We start from the raw sequence: 26,426 nt of genomic DNA, 5'->3' as shown, positions 1-26,426 counted from the left end.
GCCCTCTCTAAATAGCAGAGCCAAACTTTAAAATAAAAGTTAAAAAAAATCAATAAATAAATGGATAAGTGAGCAAAAAACAACAAAAGAACCTAAGCAAAGAAAGTTACTTTGATGATAGGGAAGATCAACACACAAACTCAGAAGAAAATAGTAAAGTAAAAGAAAAAATCTACATCCAGTGTCTCAAAGTAAAATGTGAATTGGTCTCAAGCCCCCCCCAAAATTCCTGCAAAATCCCAAAAACGATTTTTAAAATCAAAGGAGTAGAGAAAAAATTGAGGAAAGAAATGAGATGCAAGAGAATCATGAAAAAAGTCAACAGTTTGGTAAAGGAAGCAGAAAAAAAATTACTGAAGAAAACACCTCACAAAATGGAATAGAACAAATGGTAAAATAGTGACAAAAATCCATTGGAGAGAAGAACTCCTTGAAAAACAGAATTGGCCAAATGGAAAAAGAGGTACAAAAGCTCACTGAAGAAAATTATTCCTTAAAAATGAGAATTGGGAAAGTGGAAGCTAATGATTCTATGACACGTAAAGAAAGAATAAAATAAAATCAGAAGAATAAAAAAGAACTGTCAAATATCTCATTGGAAAAACAATTGATCTGGAAAATAGGTAGAGGAGAGATCATTGAAGAACTATTAAACTAACTGAAAGCCTTGATTAAAAAATAATAATCTAGACATCACGCTTCAAGAAATCATCAAAGAAAACTGTCCTGACATTCTAGAATCAAAAGGTAAAATAAAAGTAGAAAGAGTCTGCCAATCACCTCATGAAAGATATTTCAAAATGAAAAATCCTAGGACTATTATAGCCAAATTCCAGAGCACCCAAGTCAAGGAGAAAATATTGCAAGTAGCCAGAAAGAAACAATTCAAATATATGGAGCCACGACCAGGATATCACAAGATTTAGCAGTTTCTACATTAAAGAACTGGAGGGCTTGGAATGTGATATTCCAGAGGGAAAAGAAGCTAGGATTATACTTAACATTCACCTATTCAGGAGAACTGAGTATAATCCTCTGGGGAGAAAATAATGTATATTCAATTAAATGGAGGACTCTGAAGCATTACTGATGAAAAAGATCAGAGATGAATAGGAAATTTGACTTTCAAATATCAGACTTAAGGGAAAAAATAAGGTTAAACTGTTTACAATCCTACATAACCAGATGATAACTTGTAACACAAAAAAAAATCATAAATAAGGACAGTTAGAAGGAGTATACATAGATAGAGGGTGTGGGTATGCGTTAATGGTGATAGAATGATTTCTAAAAAAATGAAATTAAGGGGCAAGAAAGAGAAATGCAAGACAAGAAGTATTCTTTATTATCAATCTTTTAAAATTATGATTGATCACTCCTTTGTCCAGAGTTCCAAAGCTTTTCAAAATTGTTTTCCTCTATATTGTTCTGGTCATTGTGCAAATTGCTCTTCTAGTTCTATTCATTTCACACTGCGTCATATCATAAAAGTCTTCCCAATGTTATCTGAATCCTTCATGTGCATAATTTCTTATAACACAATAATATTGCATTCATTCAAAGCCACAATTTATTTGACTGTGTTGCTGTTTATGGGCATCCACTTCATTTACTATTTTTTTCTTTTTTGTCTATTCTTTTCTATATCAAAAAGCTTCCCTGTAATTATGGTTCCTTTACCTCTATCTTTTATGTTTTGGGGGAAATGACCAGGTAAGGTATCATTTGGTCAAATTAATTAATTATATTAATTAAATCAATTATATTAATTATAACATATATTGATTATATTAAATTCAAGTTTGTTTTTTTCCAAAAAGATTACTTCACTTCATAAATCCATCAAAATGCAGTGTGTCTGCCCTATTATAGTCCCTTCAATGATTGTAATTATCATTTTCAAAAGATGGTACTCTGAGGAATGTGAGATACAACCTCACTTTAATTTTCATTTATCTCAACATTCATGATACAGAGCATTATATCTTATAATTGGTGATATCTTTCAGATATCTCAAAATGGATAATCGATAGACATCCTAAACTGAATCAATCCAAAATGGAATCCCCCCCTTACCTTACTTTTAACTGTAGAATAAATTCCATATCATCTAAATCTAAATCCATTTATTTTGTTTGTACACAATATTTTTGATTTTATGTGATCAAAATTGTTCATTTTACCTTTCCATAACCAACTTTATTAACACACTTATTTCTCCATTCTAATTCTTTCATTATATGATCTTTTTAAATTTAGGCTATGTTCCCATTTGAAGTTTATTATAGAAATTATATATGATACCTGCCAAAAACTAATTTCTTCCTTTCACCTTTGACTAGAAGTTTCTGGCATATAGGAAATCATTACCTGAGGAGCTGTTGTTCTTGGTTTATCAAATATTAAAAAAAAAAACTGTATTTGCTTGCTTTGGAATTTTGTTCATCTATTATGTTCTTCTGATCAAATTAAAAAAATTATCATTATCAAATAGCTATGGTGATTACTACTTTATAATATAGTTTAAAATCTTGTAATGATACACCCAGTCATTCCTATTTTTTTCCATTATTTCCTACAATAATCTTTATTTTTTGTTACTCTGAAGAAATTTTTATTTTGTTTTATTTAATTCTATTAAGTAACCTATTGGCAGTTTGCTTTGGCAAATAATTTGTAAAATTATTTTGATAATATTATCATTTTAATAATATTGGCACAGACCAAACATGAACAAGTTTATTTTTTCTAAGTATCAAGTTTCCTGTTATTACTGTGAAGACTGTTTTGAGGTTGTTATTACTATAAATACTGAGTATGACTCAATTGTGTTAACACAAAAATATGCTTTATAGTCATATTGAGTGGAACTTCTTTTTTTTTAAATGTCCTCCCATGTGGTTATGTTAGAAATATGTGGAAGTGATGGTTTATTTATTTTACATTCTGCTAATTAAGTTATAGTTATAATTATTTTAGATGTATGTTTAAACTATCATATCATCTGCAGCTATATGGTAAAATGGATAGAGCACTGGGCCTGGAGTTAGTAGATCCTGAAGTCAAATATGGCCACTGATACTTTTTAGTTATATAAAGCTAGCCAAGTCAAGCTCTGTTTGTTTTGGTTTTCTCAATTGTTAAATGGAGATAATAATGGTATCTAGATCATAGGGTTTTATAAGGAAATGAGAAGGTACTTGCAAAGCACTTAGCAAAGTATCTATCACATAGGTAGCTACATAAATACTTATTCCATACCCCTTCCCCTCATCTAAATATAATAACGATTTTTTTTCTTTTTGCATGTGCCTATTTTGTCAATTTATTTTCTTCTTTTACTCCTATATCTAGAAATTCTAAAAATATATGCAATAATAATGGTGATAGTAGATAACTTTACTTTGCTCCTAATAATAGTGGAAAAGTCTCTAGTGTTTTCACTATAGTTAATTCTAATTCTTAATAATGTCTACCACATTAAGCAAAGGCCCACTTATCTAGCATAGGAACTATACTATGATTTTAATATGACTCACATGGATTTTTATATATTGTCAAAGCCTTTTTCTCCCTGTTATTTTACTGCTTTGTTATTAACATGAACAACATAATCCAGTGCACATTCTCCCACAAATATAAAGCATCAGTGAGAATAGTGAGTAAAGATATCATGAATGAGAGGCTCCCTATATTGTGCAATTACTTTTGTCTTCTTGTGGTAGTGAGTAACACAGTTTTAAATCCTTGTGGCTCTAACAATTAGCTTATTAAACTTTGAGGTCCTGCTTTAATAAATATGTGCTGCCCAGCAACTACATTTGTAATTGTTCTCTGGCTTGAGGGGATTCTAATTGTTTTCTGTTGCTTTACTTTTTGATAACAGACAAATATTAACCTTTAAAGGAAATCAAATATATTGAAATAAATTGATCACTTATTTCCAAACACACAGACATGGAAATACAATGACAACCAAAAAATAGACCAAAAATGTACATTGTTAATTATAGCAGTATGGTAGTTTTTAAATGTTTGTGCATTTTTATGTGAAGATCCTTCTCATATTTCATTTGGAGAGATGAGCAAGAGCAGCTTCCTTCATAGATATATACATGATTTCCTCTTCTGTTTCTGAAAGACATTTTGCCAAGCTTCATAGAAAAAGAAAATTGTTTATAAGATAGAGATGGCCAAAAACTCTGGATGGTTTCCAGGGTTGTGGTAATTCCAGAATAAGCAAAATACTGTCTAGTTTTGTTGTGCTTCTGAAAAATGCATCCTTTATCAGTAGAGAAAGCAGATATAGGGATCACACATGAAGTACTTACTAAGAGGGACAGGGGAAGGAAAGAGGGGGTATAAGCATTTATATTTGGTTACTATGTGCCAGGCACTGTGCTAAGAACATTTGATTTTGTTTTGTTTTTACAAATACTGTTTCATTTGACAGATGCTATTTTATTCCCATTTTACAGTTTAAAAAGCTGAGTCAAAGTTAAATGACTTCCTCAGGGTCACACAGCCAATAATTGTCTGAGGACAGATTTGAAGTTCCTGACTCTAGGACCAGTGCTCTAACTGCTGCTCCACCAGTTGCCTTTGTACTACAGAACCACTGATATTTTCTGCTAATATTTTTTGTGCTTCTTTAATCGAGCTCCTTCCTTCATGTTTATGGTATCTTCCTTGGGCTTTTGGTTCTACTTATCACCACTGGAATTTTATGACTGGTAACAGCTTATGGACATGACATTTAAGTTCAGTGCTGCTCAATTTTGGTGATCCCATGGGTATCATAGCCTCTGCTGGTTTCTGGAGACTTCTGAGCAAATGGTTTGTACTGGGCATCACTCTACTTATTTTTGATGATTTTGTGTTAATATTAGGAATGTAATCTCTGTGGGCAACTCTTCCTAATGCCAGATTCTGGGCTCCATTTCTTCAAGGATACCTTTGCTTGGATATAGTACCTGGAATCCCTCCCTCATAAGAGTAGGATAACAGAGATTTAGTTATAGTCACCACATCCAGTTAATAAAAAGATAGATAAAGTACCCCCAGGCTAAGATTAAGTCTCTTCTTTTGAAGCCCTTTATCTATGCAGACATCCAGCTATCTCTTATAGACAGTTATGTCACATAGATAACAGTTCCAAGATGTTTTCTTGGTTTGGCATGTAAATTAATTTCAAACAGAAGACTAGGAAGTAAGATCATCATTCTCACCTATCTAGCCTGCATTTTTTGCCTTCATTATTATATCTATTAGAAATAAAGCTCCTTTAAGTTAATGTAACATTTTACTACCAAACCTTTACAGTCATAATATAAACTTACACTTTGGTAAGTCATCACATAGAAAAATAGTGAAAAAAATAATAGTGATGATATCTTTCTACTTATTCAAGTATGCATCAAGCATTCATTTATTCATTCATGGATGTATCAAACCTGCGATAGACATTTGTTTGTATAAAGAAAGAAGAAAAGAAAGAAGGAAGAAAAGGGAAAGAAAGAAGGAAACCATAATTTATTAAATATCTACTATATGTCAGGCACCAAATTAAGCATTGTAGATGTATTATTTCATTTGATTCCCCTTACACCCCTATGAGATAGGTCTTACTTTATCCTCTTTTTATACTTGAAGAAATTGAGGCAGCAGAGGTTAAGGGACTTTTTCAGGGTCACACAGCTAGTAAGTGTTTAAGGCTAGATTAGATCTTTGGATTGCCTACCTCTCCAGGCACAGTTACCTATCCATTGTGCCACTTAGTTATCCTTAAGATAAAAAGAAAGTGTAAAACATTGTCCATGTCTTTTAGGAAGTTGTACCTCTGTTCCATGAAACAATATTCAGACCTATGACAGTTAAGTAAAGGTAGCAAAGGGTATATAATTACCAAAATGATCTATATAAGCAATAAGTGATTTATGAAGTCCCTTAATTGTCAATGTATATCAGGAAAGGGCTAATGGAGGAAGTAAAACTCGGGCTAGACCTTAAAGGATGTGACAAATTTGAATTAGTAGAGAGGAAGAAAGGGACATTCTACAATAATAGCCTAAATAAAGGATTAAAGTGAGCAATGTGTATGACATGTCTGGAGGCAGGTATAGTTCAACACTCTGCCTAATTGTAACAGGCTTTGTTTTAGAGGTCATTATGCTGTTCAGTGGAAGGAGCAGTAGGTTTGGAACATGAGTATCTGGGGTTAAATCACGTCTACTTACTTAAGCAAGACATTTACCCTCCCTAGACCCCAGTTTCATAACCTATAAATATGAGACACTGACTTATACCCTTTCTAGCTTTAAATCCAATGATAGCATATTGGGTCATATTTTAAGGAACTTCAATATAAGGCTCAAGAATTTAGAATCATCCTGAAATACGTAATATTTCATATAATGTCTAATGTGTGTATTATTGCTGTGCAGTTGTTTACTGATGTCCAACTCTTCATGACCTCATCTGGGGTTTTCTTGGCAGACATACTGGAATAGTTTGTCATTTCTAGCTCATTTTACAGATGAGGAAATAAACAGGTTTAAGTGACTTGCCCAGGATCACACAACTAGTAAGCATCTAAGGCCAGATTGGAGCTAGGAAGATGAGTCTTCCTGATTCAAGACCTGGCACTCTAGCCACCATGCCATCTAGCTGCCCTAATATGTGTATAGCATTTCACAATTCACAAATTCACATTTATTAATTCATTTGATCTAAAGGTCTATCTCATGCAGTGGGTAAGACAAATATTTCTGTCCCTGTTTTACACATGAGGAAGTATAGTCACAGAGATGTAAAGCAATTTGCCTGAGATTCTACAACTAGTAAGTAAGATAACACTCAAATTAAGGTCTACCAACTTCCAAATCCATGTGCAATCCACAAAATCATTTAAGTAATAGAAAATTCTTGTAGGTTTTTGAACAGCAAAGTGACATTATGTAATCAGTGCTTTAAGATTGGTGTGTTAGCAAAGTAGAAGATTATATTATTAATGGGAAAAACTTGAAGAAACAAGATTAGTAAGAAGGTTATTGTAGTCTAAGCAGATGGGACAATGAGGAAGGAAGGACAGGTGAGAAAGGCATTCCAAATTTTAATAAAAAATGTAAGAAAAACAGATTTGGTACCTTATGTGTGTAAAGGGAAAGGGGTTAATTGATTTTCACACCAAAATTGTGAGACTTTAACATTAAAAATGGTAGTTCCTTATATAAAGCTAGATATGTTTTGAAGGGAACTGATTTGGTTGAAGAAATGAGATTTTTTTTTTAAATATTGAGATTGATGTGAAAAATGAGATGTTCATGCAAATATCTAAGTTGAGCTATCTTGAAGTGTCCTGGAGATAATAGATGATTTTTTAGGGGAGAGAGCTGAGCTAGAGTTAAACATTTCAGGGTTCTTAGCACAGAAATGATAGCTGAAGCCAGGATAGATTATTTTAGCTATGTGTGTTTGAGTCCTTCCTTGAACTTTTCATCTAGTTCTCATCATGGCAGGAGGGATACCTACACCTTGGAGCTTATGCCAGTGAAACCTAGCAGTTCTTTCTTAGATGGAAAGAATGTTTGTGAGCTCAAATATGGTCATTTTGCTATTTGTCAGAGGATCAATCTACCTAAATTCTGATAGAATCAACACCACGTTGGGCAGAAGAGAAGTGTTTTTCATCAAAACTATTTCTCATATACCATCTACTTATTATTTTATTGAGGGACTATAATCAACATTTGTTGAAGAAGCAACCACAATGACAAAATTATAGATTATTAAAGTATTAAAGCAGCAATATATACTTCATCTTAGCTTTGAATATGAGAAACATTAGATAAGAGATCATTCACAGGCTTTTTTCAGTAACAAAAATCTTTTAGTAGTTAGTATGTAAATACTAAATCTGAATGATTCAACTTGTCAGAGGCATTATGCTTTGATTTTATTTTAACGTGTTTCAAATATTTATAATTCAAATGACCTACAGCTTTTCAAGATGCAGCTAAACATTTGGTCTCCAGAAATGCCCCAACATACCATTATAACTTCCACTTAAAAGATTTGACTTTTCTTTTTCTTTTTTTTTCTTTTTTTAGAGATGAAATAGGGAGATTTAACAACCAAATATTAAGTAAGTCCCACTTTGTAAACTTCTTGCTATTAAAATAAAGGACAATTGACTTTCATTAAAATGGCTATCTGTGCTTTAAAACTTATATAATGTCTTTAGCCAAAGTAACACATGGAAGTCCTTAAATTATCTTAAGTCATTTGGTCAATTTCTGAGGCAAAGTTAATTATTGGTAGAATATTCCTAACAACTGTCCTTCATTTAAAAAAAATGCATTAAAATTATTTTTTAAAAAACTGTTACTCATTAAATTTGTTTTCCTAACAAATACTTTTCAAGTGGATAAATAACACACATAAAACTATGCAAGGCACTAAGGCAGACAGTTATACAAGATACTCCCTCTGCCCTTACAGAGTTTAGGTGGGATATAAACACAATCAATATTTGAAAAAGTAGAAGATAAAGTGATGTGAGTCCCCAAGAGGGAAAGATCTTTCCAATTGAAAGGATAAGGGAAGGTTTTATAAAGGTGGCATGGAATTTTGGTCTTAAAGAAGAGGTTGTATCAAAGGAAAGGATGTCATAAGCACAGGGCAATATAGGAATAAAAGCTCTAAGAAGCAAAAGTAAAGAATGCACTTTTATAACAATTTTAAGTTTTATTAGAATTGAGGATGGAAATGAGACAAAGTTAGGATTGTTGAATGTAAGTTGGTTTGATTGTGGAGGGTTTGACTGCTAAGCTTAGTGATGTGGACTTTTTTTGGAAAGCAATAGAGAACTATTGAAGATCAATGAGCAACGGTATGACATGATCAGATCCATGTTTAGTAACATTATTCTGACAGTAGAAAGAAGAATGTGTTCATGGAAGAAGACTGGATGGGAGTGGTAGGTTAGGAAGCTGCTACAATATTAAAAGTTTCCTATACTAGTACTGATTCCAAGATTTTGATCATTTTGAGAGACAGACTGGCAGTAGAAATATTACTGGACTGGAGTCAGGAAAATATCCATTCAAACTTTTGGTTCTGACCAAATAATTAGGTATGAGCAAATCATTCAATCCCCCTAAGCCTCCATATTGCATTATCTGATTCAGCATTATTTTAAAGAAATCATTTGATAAACCTTGAATACTATTAACAGATGGGTTATGAAGTACAGTTTGTGAGCATGGAAATGAGGGGATATATAGATATATAGATATATAGATATATAGATATATATCTATATATATCTATATATATATCTATATATCTATATATCTATATATCTATATATATATATATCTATATATATCTATATATCTATATATATATAAAGATGCTGTACAGGTACAATTAACAGGATCTAACTGTAGAATTTGTAAGAATCAAAAGGCAAAAGAAAAGTTTAAGATGAGACCAAGCATGGGTGACTGGGAAAATAATAATACCATTATTATTAGGGAAATGGATGGATTTAAGGAGGGAAATGAAGAGTAATTGGATCTTGAAGGAAGAGGGAGGGTTATACTAGATGGAGAACTATGGAAAGCATCTATTTTAAACATGGGAGAAAGCATTATCTAAGGCACAAATATTGGAGAAGTGAGGGTGATATTGGTATGTATATAGCTTGGCCAGAATTAAGGTTATATTGGTAATATTGGAGGAGAATGGGAAGTAGGAAAATACCTATGATTTCATCTGGATGAGGAAAGACCTATTGTCAAAAGTCCCTCCACTAATGTAAACCAGCAATTTGTTGATAATTTACAGGTTACCTGGAGGATATAGAGACTAAGTAATTTACCCGTGGTCTCAAAGTCAGTGTGTTAGATGCAGAATTTGAGAACAAGCTACTTATTTATTTTATATACATATATACATATATATATATATATGTACATGTATATTAAAGTCACCTCCTCTCCACTGTCACATTGTCTTAGTCATAGAATGAACTAATGTATATGAAGTTCTTTTAAACCTTGAAACATTATGCAAATTGCAGCTGTTGTTACCAAAAACTTTTGAATTCTAAAAGACCTTAGAGGTTTACTTAGCTCAAATCCTACTAAGATTTCAGTCCCATCTACAACATCTCTGTCAAGAGTTCATATTGCTTTTAATTAAACATGTCCATCATGTCATTTCTCCAAAAGAATCCAATGCCATTTTCACTGTACTTGTGAGGAAGCTGCCCCTTAAGTTTTTCCAAAATCTGCCTCCCTATAACTTCTATCCTTTCATTTAGTTTCATTTTCTGTGCCCAAACAGAACAAGTTGAATTTTAATTCAACAAGAAAGACAATAACATCTGACTATCATGTACCCTTCAAATTCAGGTTAAAGATCCTCAGCTTTTAATAATGTTGAGATGACATGGGTTCAAGGACTCTCCATTTTTACCATCAATCTCTAGACATTCTCTTCTTTGTCAATAATTACATCTATACTTTTTTCAAGGTGAATATTCCCTCTTCTAAAATATTGGAGTGGAAATATAAATTCTATTGCATGTTTCCATTAGGCGCAAACAAATTACCACATTTTACATAATTATACCTTTGAATATTGCAAATTTGAATGTATATGACTATGTCAAGCTATTGTTCACATTAATAGGGACCTAGGTATATTTTAAATATCATTGTAATGAGAGGATGTCTTTATGAAAATATCAGCAGGTCTGTTCAATATCCAACTTATTTGTGTTCCCCCTTGCAATTTAATTTATGAATGTTCTCAGAATGATCTATTTTAAGTGTTACATTACATTTTGCCAGCTTGTTTTCTCATTTCCATTCTTTATTTTGTAAGACAATTCATTTGTCATCTTTCTCCACAGCATTTTGTCAGTTAACATGTCTTCTTCATTGACCTTGCTCTTGTTTGTACCATCTCTCTGCTTGGTAAGAAGAGTATTTTCTGATCTAGGAAGTATTTGATCTCATGCCCTTCGGGGAAAAAAATGTATTTAATCATTTAAATTTTGAGAAATGATGGAACTTGGAGTTGATATCTCAAATTTATTACTTTTCCTATCTTTTCACAATTAAAAGATTAATTAAGTGCCTAGGCTGCAGATGAAATAATGTTCCTTTCTCACCTTTATCTTTACTTTTAACTTTTTATTGATTTTGGTGTTTATTTTAAGTAGTCAGTGCTTTGCCTGCAGATTTTAAGATGACTCCTAGACTGAAAAGTATTATTTACCTGCATCACATGCTATAGCAAATTCTGTGTATGATAGTTTCAGTGCTCCTTATACCCTGCAACTCAACTCTCTCTCTTGATACATGTATTGATGATATGTAGTCACACAATCATATCAAGTTCAAAAAAATTAGGGTAGATGACACTAAAGCTATGTATACTCACAGTGATAGATTTGGGTGACTGAGTAGCCATTAATGACCCGATAGTGAATTAAAGGCTAATTTCTATTGGAGTATTTTAGAGATTTGTCCTTAGCCCTAGTACTGGTCAACATTTGTTTTTTAGTGTCTGGGATAAAGGCACATATGATATATATGAAATAATCAATTAACACAAAGTAGAAAGAAGCCACTAATAGATTGGAAGAAAGAATCAGTACCCAAAAATATTTTGAACCCCTGGATAATGAAGTTTAATCTATTTTTAGGGCCAGCAAAGCTTAAAAGCATTGAGAGATGAGAGATAGGCCTTTCTATTACCATTATTTGAGGAATATGTTTATTTTCTGAAGATAAGGTTATTTGAAATGTGAAAGAAAATTGTCATTTAACTACAGAGTAGGCATCCAGTAGGCATTAAAGGCATTCTTGCCTTTAATAATAGACTATCTATTACATCATAGGGGGATCATAATCTATGTTAATGAATGAGATGCTTATTCTAATGAACTCATAGGTCACTAAGATATTTAGAGACCATCCAAAAATAACCCCTTGTGACACTACATTGGAGATACCATACCTGCTTCATTATTTTCTGGTGTTTCTAAATTTTAGGAAAGGTATTAAACATCTTGAGCACAGCTTGACAAGTGTGACCCAGATAATGGGACTACAGTGTGATATAGTGAAAAGAGTGGGAAGAGGTTTTCAAAAGTATGTAGTCTAATCTCTCATGTTACATGAGTAAATTTAGGATCAGAGAGATTTAGTGATTTCTCTAAAGTTTTGTATTTAGAGTCAGATAACCTAGGTTCATATTCAAATATTTTACATGTTATCTGTGTTATCTTGAAGAAAGCACTTCAACTTAGTGATGCTCATTTTTCTTATTTATATTTTATGCTTTTGTGAAAGACACAATCTCCTTCCCCTGGGATGAAGTGTCCAAATACTCTTTGGGGATCTCCTAATTATCACTGTCTCAGATATGAACTGGAAATTTTAGAATTTGGTATAACCTTAAGAGTGCCCATCAGCTTCCTAGTAAGTACCCAGACTCATAATACTCAGTATTCCAGCTTCAATAGGTAGAATAAAAAAAAAAACCCAGAACTACACATATGTATGTATGTGTGTGAATATATACATATGTGTGTATCTATATATCTATATCTATACACATATGACAGAGAGGTTAGAAAGGACTCACATTTGAGCCCAAGACAAAAAAAAACCTACTATGTCCTTTTGTAATTCTCTTCTATAGAACAGTATCATCCTCATGAATTAAAATACAATTCATCATAGGTGAAGGTTTTACTCCTTAATGGTAGTTCTCTGAACTGATTTTTTTTCCCTTAATTGATAGTTCCTTGCTAAATGCGTTATTCTGTATTATTCTTGCAATGACAGATTGCTGATTATTACTGCTTGCTTCAAGGAGTTAACATGGATTCATGTTCAGTTACCAACTGAGTTTAATTATCTCTACAGCCTAGATCATAAATAGTAAAGCCCATGGAAAGTAGGAGCTCCATTGCAGACTATTACATTATTTTCACATTTCTTGTTCATTGTGTGCCTTTTTAAACTCTAATTTTTAGTCAGATCCCATTTACCTACTTTCCATAGAATAGATTTCCTATTCTCTGGGGATATCTTTTTCTTGGATTGTCATGCAAGAATTAATGTCAATTAATTAACATCTACAATAAAATTAACATCTACAAAGGATAAATAAAAATGACTCCCCTTGAGCTCAGAAATTCAATGGACCAAATAAAGTATTGAATAAGTATAGATACACAATAGCTTGTGTGAAAAAAAAAACCTGGGGATTTTAGCGGACTACAAGATTGATATGGTTAATAGCACCCATTAATGTTTGAGCTACTAACACAGGGCAGTTGTTAAAACACAATGCTCATCCATCTGGGAAAGAGAACTAACCAAATTCTACCAACGAAGCTTAATATGATGAGTTTCAAAGTAGTAGAAGTAGAAAATATAATTGCTTTTTTTCTAATTTCTATAAAATTAAATCAATAAAGTTTGTTTTGGAATTTCAGGTTCTTTAAATCTATGAATGAATGAAGCATTTATTGAATGCTTACTAGAATGGAAGGAAACAAGCATTTATTAAATGCTTATTATGTTCCAGGTACTGTGCTATGCACTTTACAAATGTTATCTCACTTAATCCTCACAAAACAATAGGTAGTAGGTGCTATTATTATTATTAGCATCTTGCAACTGAGGAGATTGAGGCAGAGATGTGAAATGGCTTTCCCAGATTCACAGAGCTAGAAACTGTCTGAGGTTGGATTTGAACTCAGTTCTTCCTGGCTCCAGGCCTAGAACTGCCACTGAGTTGCTACTGTGCACTAGTCACACACACATACACATACCAATACAAATATCACTAGCATAACAATAAAACTATTGGAGTAAGGACACCCTTAAGTGGAGCAAGAGGAGGAGGAGGAGTATATAAAATGTATTTATAACCAACAATTTTTTGAATGCAAATGACAATTTTTCTAGAATGTTAGAGTTTTTTTAAATTTGTTTTAGTATTTCAAACTAAGACCAAAGGCTTAAAAATACTCACAGGCTTTAGGTTGTACTTCATTTTATAGTATTTCTTTGATCTTTTTTTTTTATCCTATGTGGGTCCCTTTAAAATGTTAGGGGACAAGTTGCCTTGCTTTAAAGGGAGAATTGACTGAAAACCCATACTCTAGATTGGTCAATGAATTTATGAAAATTTTAACATCTTTCAGGGCTTTCCCTTACACGATTGTGGTCATTTTATCTGTTTTACGCTGATAGTAATAATCCAAGGCACTTTTGTGATGCCCTGCAGGCTCTTTATCAACTAAAGACCTATAGTGAATCTCAACTGCTCAGTGCTGGTGAAGACATATTAGTGACAGGGACACGAGCCTGGAGAGATGGGCTAAACACTTCCATAGTATTCTCAACAAACTATCATTAACCAAAGCTGAAGCCACTGACTGTATTTATCTCAGGTTGAAGTCAATCCCTCTTTAGGAGAAATTCCAACTGAAGAAGTGGTTTTGAATGCCATTAAACATCTCTTATATGGCAAAGCACCTGTTGCTAATTCTATTCCAGACGAGATTTAGAGGCAGGGGGTCCACTGCTTATACAAAAGCTAACTGAAATCTTCAGAGTTACATGGCAAGACGAAGTTATCCCCCAGGAATTTAAGGATGCCTCCATTGTCCATCTCCATAAAGGAAAGGAAAATATGTTGTCCTATGACAATCACAGTCTCTCTATCTATCTATCTATCTATCTATCTATCTATCTATCTATCTATCTCTTTGCTGCTCGACAATTCCAAGAGAAATATCAGGAGCAGAGCAGAGGTCTGTATACAATGTTCATTGATCTGATCAAGGTTTTTGATACTGTCAGTCATGAGGTCTTGTGGAAGTTCATGGCAAAATTTGGTGCCCAGATAATTGTACTGTACTGTACAGTATTTTATGCCAGTTCCATGATGTCTTGCTTGCATGAATCTGGATGAGATCGTTTAACTGAAAACAAGGTTATTGGCTCAGATATGATACTATTCTAGAGTATTATAGCTTTTTTTTAAGTGACTCTTATATAACATTATTAAGCAGCATAGCAATTCTTACAAAAATAATTAAATTCATATAACATAATTTGTTCAGCAAATTAATTTCAATTTTTCCCAAGCCAGAAAGTCATATTATAAATATTTTTCTGTGTATGTTAATTACCTCTCTGATCTCCTTGAGGATATATGCAACAATGTGGTACTGATGGATCAAAAGTAATACGTAGTTTAATTGCATTTCTAGTATAGTACCAAATTATTTTCAAAAATTATTAGAATACTCCACAATTCTATCAACAGGGCATTAGTGTGTCTGTCTTCCCACAACTTCAAATACCATTTTCATATGTTGCTGGGTTTTTTTCAATTTGGTTTCGGGGTAAGGTGAAAATTGAACATTGTTTTAATATTATTACATTTTGGAGCATTCTTTAGCATATGGTTGTTGAATTTATTTTCTTCTCTGTACTGCAAGACTGATTTTCCAGATTACTTTCTTCACCATAAACAGTAGCCACATTAACTTGAAAGATCACTAGCAGTCTTGTCACACTGGAAGATATTGCTGCCTCTGAAACCCCATTCTCTGATTGGTCAGTTCATCCTGGAAGTTCCAGTTTAAGGAAAGTGCCCAGATCAGCCTTGTTCACATTTTTATTCCTCTCTGGGATTTACTCCTGACTCTCTGATTCACTTGACTGTCCCCATGTGAGTACATTCTCCCATTCCTTTATCACTTTTTCAGCTTCTTTTTATGTGTTAACTTCTTTCATTAGAATATAAGTTCATTGAAATAGAGACATTATTTTTTATAGTATTGTATTCTTGGTGCTTGTTACAGCAAATAGTAAAAATAATAACAATTTAAATATTTGTTGACTATTTGGCATTGATGCTTTCAAAATTTTTTATATCCTTTGATCTCTTCTATAAAAAGTTTTATGAAGTTTCACAAATTTTCTATATCAAATTTTAATCAGAATAGTTTCCCTCTTTTAGCTCCTAATCATTGCTATTTTTACTGTTGCCTTCTCAGTGCTTCTTAAGATTCATCTAAGGCAAAGTAGATTCAACTTCAAATACTAATTTTTTAGCTAAATATAAGTCTAAATGTGTATCTTCTAAAAAAAATGTTCATTTTTGCTTCCTGATGAAATGAGATAATATTTGTAAAGTGATTAGCATGTCTGGCATATAGTAGGCTATATGTGAATGCTAGTTATTATTATTACCATTATTTTCATTGTTATTATTGTTATTATATGGTGCTACCCTTCTCTATTTTATGGGTGAGATCATCCTATTCACATGCATCATTATAATAATTGTTTTCCCCTCCATCATATTCTATTATAAGGTTTCTTCTCTTCCACTCCTGGTCTTTAGAAGATAGAAAGGGGGTAAAAAGGAAATGCCAGTGCTACCTATATGGTTTTTGAATAGTCTGATCCCAATCCCAGATGCATATTTTTGTGTCTCCTACTTTCCCTCATCTTTTTTTCCCCCACACTCTTGTAATTTGAACAATTTCTTTGTTTGAAATTGATTATTTCTTCTGAACTTTACGTTGCCATTTATATCCCTCTTCTAAATTTCCCTGACAATAATCATTCTTTATTTGCATTTAATTATATAAGTATCATATATTCTTTTTGATTGCTATTTGTTTATTCCAACCTTACCTTGCATGGTTCATGTGGGTTTCTTATACCTCCTGTGTTTTTGTTTGAAAGATTCTATGAATTTCTAGGTCTCAACATGAATGCTTAGAAGTCTACTTCCATTAAAGTACTATTTATTTTTGTCCTGTTGTACTAAAGCCATATTTGTAGGGCAGATTATGATTAAATTTAAGGCTTTTTCTATTGCCTTTTGGTATACCATATTCTAATATTTTCTCTAGGGTTGCAAAACCCAGTGTGATTCTTATTGGTGCATAAGATGATTTTGTTTTTCTTGATGTCTGATGTATTTTCTCAATTGCAGTCTAAAAGTTCTGCAGTGTCTATCACATTTCTGGATACATAAAATTAGGGATTCCTTTGAGGTGGTGACATGGATTTAAGACCAGACTGAATAACTGTTGTGGCTAGCAAATGGACTCCTGAGCCTTACTATAATAACAGCAGCCAGAATAAGATGAAGGTCTTGCCTGGAAAGAGGAATAATGATCCTATGCCATAAATTTCTTTTATCCTCAAATGTTGGATGCTTACTTAACTACAACAGTGTCTTGGGGTCTATGTGATTTGAGCTGTCTCTTTTATACTTTAAATCCTTGTTTTCTCATGACTCTGCTTCCTGCTTCTCTATTTCACTTTCTCTATTTCTCTGTTGTTCACTTGCTTCCATCTAGTTATATCCTTACCATGCTTATCACGAATTCACTATGACCATCACATTGTCCATTCCATTAGGCTATTAGCTTCTTTCAAGTAGAGATTGTTTCATTATATGAACTGCATTGCTAGCTAACCCCTAGCACAAAACCTGGAACAGTACTAGACACATAACAGCTGCTTAATAAATGCTAGTTAATCGACTGATACAGTTCAGCAGCATAGTATATGCTATTATTTCTTTCTGTAAATATTGAGGATGGCCTTGCTATTATTTGTTTACCTTCATCTGATCATTATATTATCCTTCTTTTTTCTTAATTTGACCAAATTTCTTCTTTTGAAAGGTGGTCCCCTAGAGAGCTGTGTGGGTCTGGAAGCTTCATTATTGTCACCTTTGTCAAAAATATAAATATATTTCTACCTTACAACAGGTAACCATCCTCAGAAACTCATTAGTGACATTAACTTTGAAGGTGATTTGTTGGTGTTTTAATTGATTCAGCATTGCGAAACAGTTCATTTCTTCAAAATAGTGGCTTCAAAGTATTTTTCTAAGGTGCAGGAAATTGTCCAGACTGAAACCTCATGCTATACCCATACCCTGGGTAAATCAGGGACTTTGTTTAGGGAGGGCATATAAAAGCTGCTGAAGCACCAATCCAGGAAGGCTTCCTTCTGTGACTGAAAAGGCCTCAAGTGGCCATGGTAGTGGCATGTCTCTCCATCATTCTTCTCTTCTGACTTGGTCCTCAGCAGTAGAAGAGGTGATCTTATCCCAAAGGCATGCTTTCTCTTCAAAAGCAATTTTGAAAGCTTCTAGTATTCAGGGATTCTCCTTTCTACTGGCATTTGCATCCTTAACCCCACCTTATCTTACTGCCCTTGGATACTGTCCTACCCCACCCTCAGCAGCAGCCAGACATTCAATCCATAGAAGCATTATTCAGCTATAACCCAGATGACGATGAATCCTACTTTCACTTACCTCAAAGACAAAGATAATCAATAACATCTCTAACAAGTGGCAGAATAGAGCCTAGGGGAAGGAAGTGTGAAACCATGTAATTCACTTGGAAAATACTTGCCTTTTGGAAGTTGCATATTCTCTTTGGGCTCATTCCACCAACTTGACCTTGCTGTTTGGAGTCTCAGACATAGTTTGTACTCTACTCTCTGAGGTGTTAAGTTTTAACATTGGTGCTCATGAGGTGCAATTGGTGGGTTTCCTACTAGCCATCAGGCTCAATTAGCTGTTACCAAAGACTTTCAGCAAGGTAGTATACTAAGAACAGGTGTTACAAACATGTCACCCCCCCCAAATCCAGAGACTTACTTTATTCACATGCATGCAGTCTCATGGGAAAGGTTAGCTCAAACACTGACACACATGTAGAGGACACACTTGTGGCAAAGCAGTGACTCAAAACTCCTGACTTTCTATGTTCTGGATGTCTTTTTTTTTCATAGCTGCTCTTTCTCTCTGAAGCAAGAAGTCATGCTTCTTGAAGCTCTTTTCCTTCACAGGTGACTCTATCGGGCAACTATTTGTCCTCATGATGTCCCTGGGTTATGGATTGTATATGTAGTCATTTACTAGACCACGTTCTCTATTCTCAGACTGCTCCATTCTCTGTGATCTTTGATGAGAGTGGAGAGAGGGAAAGGGAGAGAGAGAGACAGAGGGAGAGTGAGAGAGAGAGAAAGAGGGGCAAGCTGAGACACAGAAATAAACAGAGACAGAGAAAGAGAGATTCTTTCCTTTTGCTGTGGTCTGGTTTCAGCACTCAATTCTGGAATCCCTCAACTTCTGAATTTGTACTTTAGTCCATTTCTGAATTGGTTAACTGCTTGACTGGTTATTTTTTATGCATAATCCTAGCAATATCTCTCTCTGATTTTAGCCAGTTACAAGATTTTTCCTTTCACATGCCCTCACCTAATGACCAAAGCTTTATACTATTCTCCAATTTATTAAAGACTTATTCATATATTTTGGTGGGATTGAAGTAAAATTGCTTAACCCCTACTTTATACAGTTGATTGACTGATTTAAGCTGACTGGGCATTCACTGATTATATCGATTGGGGTTGAGGTAAAATTTCCATCCTCATATTTGCTTTAAAGTATATGGATTAGAAAGGGTTATTGTAACTAAATCTATGTCTCCCAATACATTTTTGGTGATCTGTCAGGATCCAGACAATGTGTGAGAGTTTAAAACTCACACATGTGTGAGTTATTCTTTTTGTGAAGTTTCAAAAGCTTTGCTGTTATTAATTATTATCTCACTTTGCCTTGTTCTGATCCATGATGGACAAAAGAAAGTGTCAGATGACAAGAGATGATCCTTTTTGACTAAAGAGTAATAGAAATGATTTATTGTCAATAATGATGAAAAGCGATTAATGAAATGGTATCTTTAGTACAGACTTAGCAATCCAAATAAATCTGCTCAAGCTAAGTTGATAGCTCCACTATTTATTACATGATATTTCATTCTTCATGTATCTTTATCTGGGATGGGAGGTGGTTCTCGGTTATACTCGATAGTCAGAATGGAAATGACAGCTGTGACTTCAGTGTGATTGAAATAGAATGATTATTCATCCAAATATAAAAGTGATTTTTTTTTCTTTCAGTATTGATGTTTTAATTCCACTAAAGACCTCATTATAACCAGGAGATGACCCTCAATTCCTGAAGAACTTTCCAAATGGAATACAAGCTCTCAAGGTCTTACCAAACTGAAGAGACTTCAAATGCAGTTTTGGAAATGAACTATTTCCATCATCTAAGGCTGATATCTAGGTGATGAAATTTATAGCCTTAGCAACTACTAAGGGGTTTTGATCAGTGTAACTGATGAAATCTTGGATCTTTCAGAGGATGAAAGTCTCAGTATTATAAAGAATTGGATCTCTTCTTATGCACTGTAATATCAAAGAAGACCTCAAAGGCTAGTTTAAAAGAAACAATCTGGTGTAAGGACCTGGCGGTTCCATCATCTGATTTTATCAAAGAAGGTATTAAATCTCAAATGTCTATATTGTATTTTTTGAATACAAAGTTTTAAATGTTTGGTTATGCATTTCCATGTGGCTGGGACTTTCCAGCTCTGGAATGTACAACTGAATACACTCTAAAAACTGAGAAGGAAATTAAAAACATCTTCAGCCTCTTCCTCTGTTGACTGCCTGGATCAAATACAGAATCAGGCTGTTACAGCTGGGGGAGGAGGGGGCTCCATAACTTCTTAAGCTAGCCTAAGCTAAATTCTCATAGACCATTCAATGACATTAATTATTTCTGTCTTTATTATGAGCCACATATGTGAATTTAAGTGTTGGCATGTTGGTGAGGATTTTTTTTTAGCCTAGTTATAAATGGACCACTATTAGGATTTGGACAAGAAAAAATGAAAAGAGATGAAACAAAAACTTTTAAATTCAGTAATGAGTATGAGATGTTAATGTGTTTATAAGGAAGTTATAAGTAGGGAAGGCTTAAATCCATATCTTGTGAGAAGCTAAAGTTTGAGACAGTTATTGAAAAAAAAATGATATTCTGCTGAGTATAACCAAAACTCAGCTTGGATGAATAAACCCATAAGCCCATCACTGAACAAATGAAATAATTAAAAACTAAACTTTCCCATCTTTTCCATGAAAAATTAATGAATATGCCCTCAACATTTTATTAAATCATAAACATATGCATTTATATGCTATTTAGGATATTTAGCCTGCTTTCATTTTGCAAGAAAGGCACCCTTGAATAATTCATTCTATGTCATGTTCAGAGATTATAACTAAATCCATGTATTTTCTAAGGAAAAGATGCAGCAACTGTGTTCTTCTGGTGATTTTCTCGAGTTCAGCTAAATAGATCATTCAGCAATCTGTCTAGCATTAGAATGGTGAGACTGAATGACCTGACTGCTTCCTATCCATTCATTTCCTGTGTAAATTAATGACTTTAGTTAGAAAATATGGTTCCCAAAGATGAAACTCAGGCAAGAGAGGAAAAAAAGGTAATACTATGCCCAGGGCATTAAACATTCATTTAACACTAATTTCCATGCCTCTGAATATCTAACAATTCTGATCCCTTAGAATTCAGTCACATTTCAGTCTAATACTCAGCAGACTTACCAAGATCAAAGTAGACTTGGGTAATGGAGGCTTTCTGTTATGTCTATTAAATATTCAGTGCATGGTTCATTATACTCACTTCAGCTAATCATTGTGATATAATTACAGACATTGCCATTTAATTCCTTTTTTTTTTAAAGTACAAGCATTTATTAGAGAGTCATTCTTGTTCCTCATAAACAGGCCCTACTTCTGCAGAGCTGGTGGATTATCATTGGCTGTGTAATGACACTGTTGTTAAAGAAATGACAAACAACACTGTATGCTTGCTACACTGTAAATCACTCATGATCAGAAACAAATGATGCCATTCACTTATTTAATTATGAGCTATGAATTGATGATTTCAGTATAATTGGATAATTTTTATTTGCGTTTACAATCCACAGGGACGGTGGTCTAATTAAATCTGGTTGTCTCCAGACATATTTAGGTATAGAGATTAAAAAGCCAATTAATAATCTTATGAGCAAAACATTCTCTACTGCCTGAACAGATAGACACAGAGTCCCATGTGGTCAGAAGTAAATAATTAATAATAGTAATAACAACAACAGCATTTTAATGTTTACAATATATTTTTTTAAAATGTTGTGTCATTTTATTCTCACAACAACCCTGACACATAGATGATATTGTTATCCCTATTTTTATAGACAAGGAAAAGAGAAAGACATAGGTTAATTTACTTGCCTAGAGTCACACTCCTAATAAATGTCTGTGGCTGGATTTGACCTCAGAACTTTCTTAATTCGGGCTCATTGCTTTATTACCAATAAAGATAATGAGAACTAGTATTCATACAGTGCTTTAAATATCACAAAGTGATTTGCATGCAGTACATTATCTTATTTGATCCTTATGATAACCTTGAACTTTTAGATACAATGGGCATTATTATTCTCATTTCATTGGAAAGTGAGGCAAAAAAGATTTTGACCTACCCTTCACTGTATAGCAAGTTAATGTCAGAGAGAGGATTTGAAATCAGGTCTTTCTGATTCCAAGTCTAACACTTTAACCACTGCATCACAGAAAATCTCCAAAGTTTTCTTTTTTTTTATTTCAAGGACATCTGCAGTTGTAGAACATCTTATTAGTTAGAAAATTACTACATAGAATGTTTAATAAAGTGATCTTTCTTCTTCCATTATCCAGCATCTGTACTAGAATGATACTCATACCTACTCAGTCAAATGATTCTTATGAATTATGGTTTCAGAGTTAGTATTGACAGGAAGAAACAAGTTTTGGTTGGTAAACAAGAGAAAATGACATCACTGTATACCAATTTTTATAAATTTGGAGGCTATAATGACTATTTATTACCTGCAACTTTTTTGTTTCTCTCATCTGAATGCATGGTAATTTAACAGTAGACTTTGGTTCAATCAGTTAGAACAATTTGACAAGACTTGAACCTTACTACTATTTTGTAGGGAAATCAAATAATATACTGGGTTGTTTTTCCTCCATAAAAAAACAAGATTTTTTTTCAAAGAGTATAAAATAGTGAATCTGGAGAAAGAATGGGGAGGAATTGATAGACTCTCAAAATTTAAAATAAGCTCCTAGAATGTGACCAAGATTCTGCATCTCATCACCATCTTATTCTCAGCAATAGCATTCTCTCAGTCCATTAATTTGAATCCAGTTTTCCTGGTACTATGTTTCAGAGAATCTGGTTGCCTCTGACTTCAAGGTTGTCTGGTTTTCATTTGATCTTTGTAAGGATTCTTACTAGCTACTATTGGATGTGCATGTGCAAAGCCCATGATAATCAATGCTGCTCATGATCAAGGATTGTATGGGTGAAAGACTCCAGTTTCTTTGTCGAATTAAATGCAAAAGGGAAAATGGTCAGAAAGTTCCATGCAAAAATGCTTAAATTATGCCTTAGTAAAGAAAGCCACTTCTTCAAGGTGTTTTTCAGGAGTTCTAAAGATTCCTTTATTTTCATTTTTAAAAAGTGATTTTTAAAATATATTTTAACATAGTCACAGCAATGTAAGAAAAATGATGGGTTACAAAATAATATTTTAAAGGTCTACTGCTTCCAGATCCAGATACACAGGGAAGTTTCTGTCTTCCCAAAAACAATCAGGTTTTTTTTTTCAAATAAGGGCTTTAGCATTTAATCCAGAGAGAGTATACTAATTTAATGTATCTATTTCTTTAACAAATTAGCCCTTTAATCATGTGATGTTGCTTTTGGTGAAGGGGAATAATATGAATTATTCTTCTTGTCATTATTCATGTAATCTTGATTTGAAAATGTAAGATTTTGTACAAAGGAAATTACTTTTTTTAAATGATGGTATCCTTTTTCATGGTTTCTTCTCAGGAACTTTTCAGATCTTCTCAATTAAATTCACTGAAAATGTCTAGGGATTCAAAGAAAGAAAAAAAAGTCTCTGCATTCAAGGAGATCATTTTTTCATCTGTAAAAGGTAGGGCTAAAACTATTTGATCTCTCATATCCCTTCTAGCTCTAGATCCTATGACCTACCAATAGAAAGTGAACACAGAGCAAACCACCTGCATCAGTGGAGCATTTCCCCCAGCTTCAATATCCCCTGATGTTGGAAAATGTTGGGATGTAAGTTCCTTGCAGTCTCCTTTGAAAAGTTCCACAGCTAACTTTTCTAAGGAACTGCCTGTCTGTTTTTATCAGTTCTCTCTAACGAGAAGCTCTATGTCATTTGGAATGTTGATTTTTATAGAACATTGCTATCCATCCCCTTTCCTCTCCTTTATCCTAGCTATAAATAAACAGCAATTCACATGTATCCACAACTCCTTAAGCAAACACTAAAGCAGGAGTTCTTAACTTGTGTCCTTGGATAGATTTCAGAGAGTCTATTAACTTGGAGGAGGGAAAAACCCTAAATATTTATTTTCATTAACTTTTAGCTTTTTCTTCAATTATTTAAAAATGTTATTCTGAGAAGGGGCCCCTCAGTTCCACTGGACAGCCAAAAGAAGCCATGCCACAGGAAATGTTAAGAACACCTTTACTAGATGGATGTAACCCTAAGTAGGACAGTTAGCCAAAACACAGGTAATTTATTAGAATATTTTTTTAGAACCAAGAAATTTTATTAATATTATTCTGTGATTAGTTTAGAATCGTATTTTCTCTTGCCTGATTGGTAATACTTTTTGAAGCTAAATTGGAATCTTTTTTTTTTACACTTTTAAAAATGCACTGCATTCTTCTTATAAACTGCATTCTCTGATTTTCTTATCTGCCTGCTTCAAGGAAACCCATGTGTTTAATATGCTTCCTCAAAGTTTAGCTCAAACTAAATGGTTATTTAATCCAAATATCCAGGCCACAAATTGAGCTGCTCTCTCAGGTGAAAATGTAGTTGAACAGCCAAGACTATTAGGCATTCGAAGTGAGGACCATACATCCTGAGTTCCCCAATCAGGTGTAAGTGGAGGACAGTTGAATATGCAGTGTTACCAGACATTACTGGTCCCAAACCATTGCTTCTGCCAGCTACTGCCACAATCACAGTAGGAACACCATCTCCTTCATACTCTGCTTTAATCTTAGAGTTTCATCTGGTTCTTTATGGGCAGATGTAACTTGACATTCACAGAGAATTCCATAATTTCCACAAGCTTTCTTATTTTTTTTTTTCACAATGACCAAGGTCAGAAATTGAGCCCATCAATACCACAACTCTGCATGGACTTTCTACTTTATGAAGCAACTCTACTCTTTCTGCAACCCATTCAAAGTTATTTATTCACCATCTGGAGGCCTTCAGGAGTCACTTCTTTAAGGTCCAAGTATGACTGTTTGTCTATTGGGTCCTATCACCAGATGGCCAGAGCCTCCAGGAATCATCATCAATGACATCAGCAAGAATAATTTCTTTTGTAGTTACATCAACACCAAATTCAGTCTTCATGTCAACCAGTGTACAGTTCTGAGGTAACCAGGATTTTTCCAATATTTCAAAAATAGCCTGCGTGGAATGACTCATGATATCTACTTCAGTCTGACCTGTGTTGAGTCCTGCAAAATGCCATTTTGCAGCAATAACTTGTTCTTCAGACCACTGTGGATCATTGTTGGCATCATCCTTGAAAAACAACTCCACTTTAGGTGGGTAGAACTTGTATCTTTCTTTGACACCAGGATTTCTTTTGCAAAAAGAACCAGTTGCAATTCTTCTACATACCCATTCAATCAGAATCATTTCACATTGAGGTGCAACGAAAGCTGTCTCACCATATTTTTTAGTGAAAGCAGTTTTAATTTCTGCTTCCTATAATGACTCAAAAATACAACTAGTAATTTTGTTTTAAATTGCAGCTTTTCCATCTAGGTGATTTTTTTTTCTAGATGCATTGCCTGCTGTAATCTGGTTTTAGACTGCAAGAGGACTTTTCCAGGACTATCCAACAATCATACACTTCTTTTCTCTTACCCTCATAGAGCTTCTTACCAATCTTTAATACTTTGGTGGTCACCATTTCTCTGGTTGCGGTGGTAGCTAACAGGAAGACAGGAACCTGATGATGAAGAGGAGAGAGATGCAGTTAGGGATAGCAGGCTGGTTGGCTGGCCCAAGGGGTGGGTCTAGAATATTTTTAAAAACAACTTTTCAACCTCTTCTGGATTTTTGCTTACCTTTTTGCCACATGGGACCAGTATCTACTTCTATATCGTGTCTTTGGATCTTCTGATATTAAGTGGTTATAGGGATGGATACACTAAATGTTTAACCAAACCTGTAAATTGTGATGTTCACTTGTAAAAACTTTTTGCAGAGGAACTGGGAAACTTTAGAAAAATGGTGGTAATACAAGTCAATAATATGGTAGCCAAGATTGTTGATGTAATATTT

The 26,426-nt window shown here is 33.7% G+C and overlaps 1 pseudogene; it reads right to left on the bottom strand.

The window, feature by feature from the left end:
* Nucleotides 1-24,780: 24,780 nt before the first annotated feature.
* Nucleotides 24,781-26,052, bottom strand: LOC110221711 (bifunctional phosphoribosylaminoimidazole carboxylase/phosphoribosylaminoimidazole succinocarboxamide synthetase pseudogene; annotated as a pseudogene).
* Nucleotides 26,053-26,426: the final 374 nt, after the last annotated feature.

The sequence above is a fragment of the Phascolarctos cinereus genome, unplaced genomic scaffold (assembly GCF_003287225.1).
Source record: "Phascolarctos cinereus isolate Bilbo 61053 unplaced genomic scaffold, phaCin_HiC Scaffold_7;HRSCAF=346, whole genome shotgun sequence".
In the NCBI taxonomy this organism is placed as follows: domain Eukaryota; kingdom Metazoa; phylum Chordata; class Mammalia; order Diprotodontia; family Phascolarctidae; genus Phascolarctos; species Phascolarctos cinereus.
Note: the sequence above shows the minus strand (reverse complement) of the source record. Positions and strands in the feature narration are given on the sequence as shown.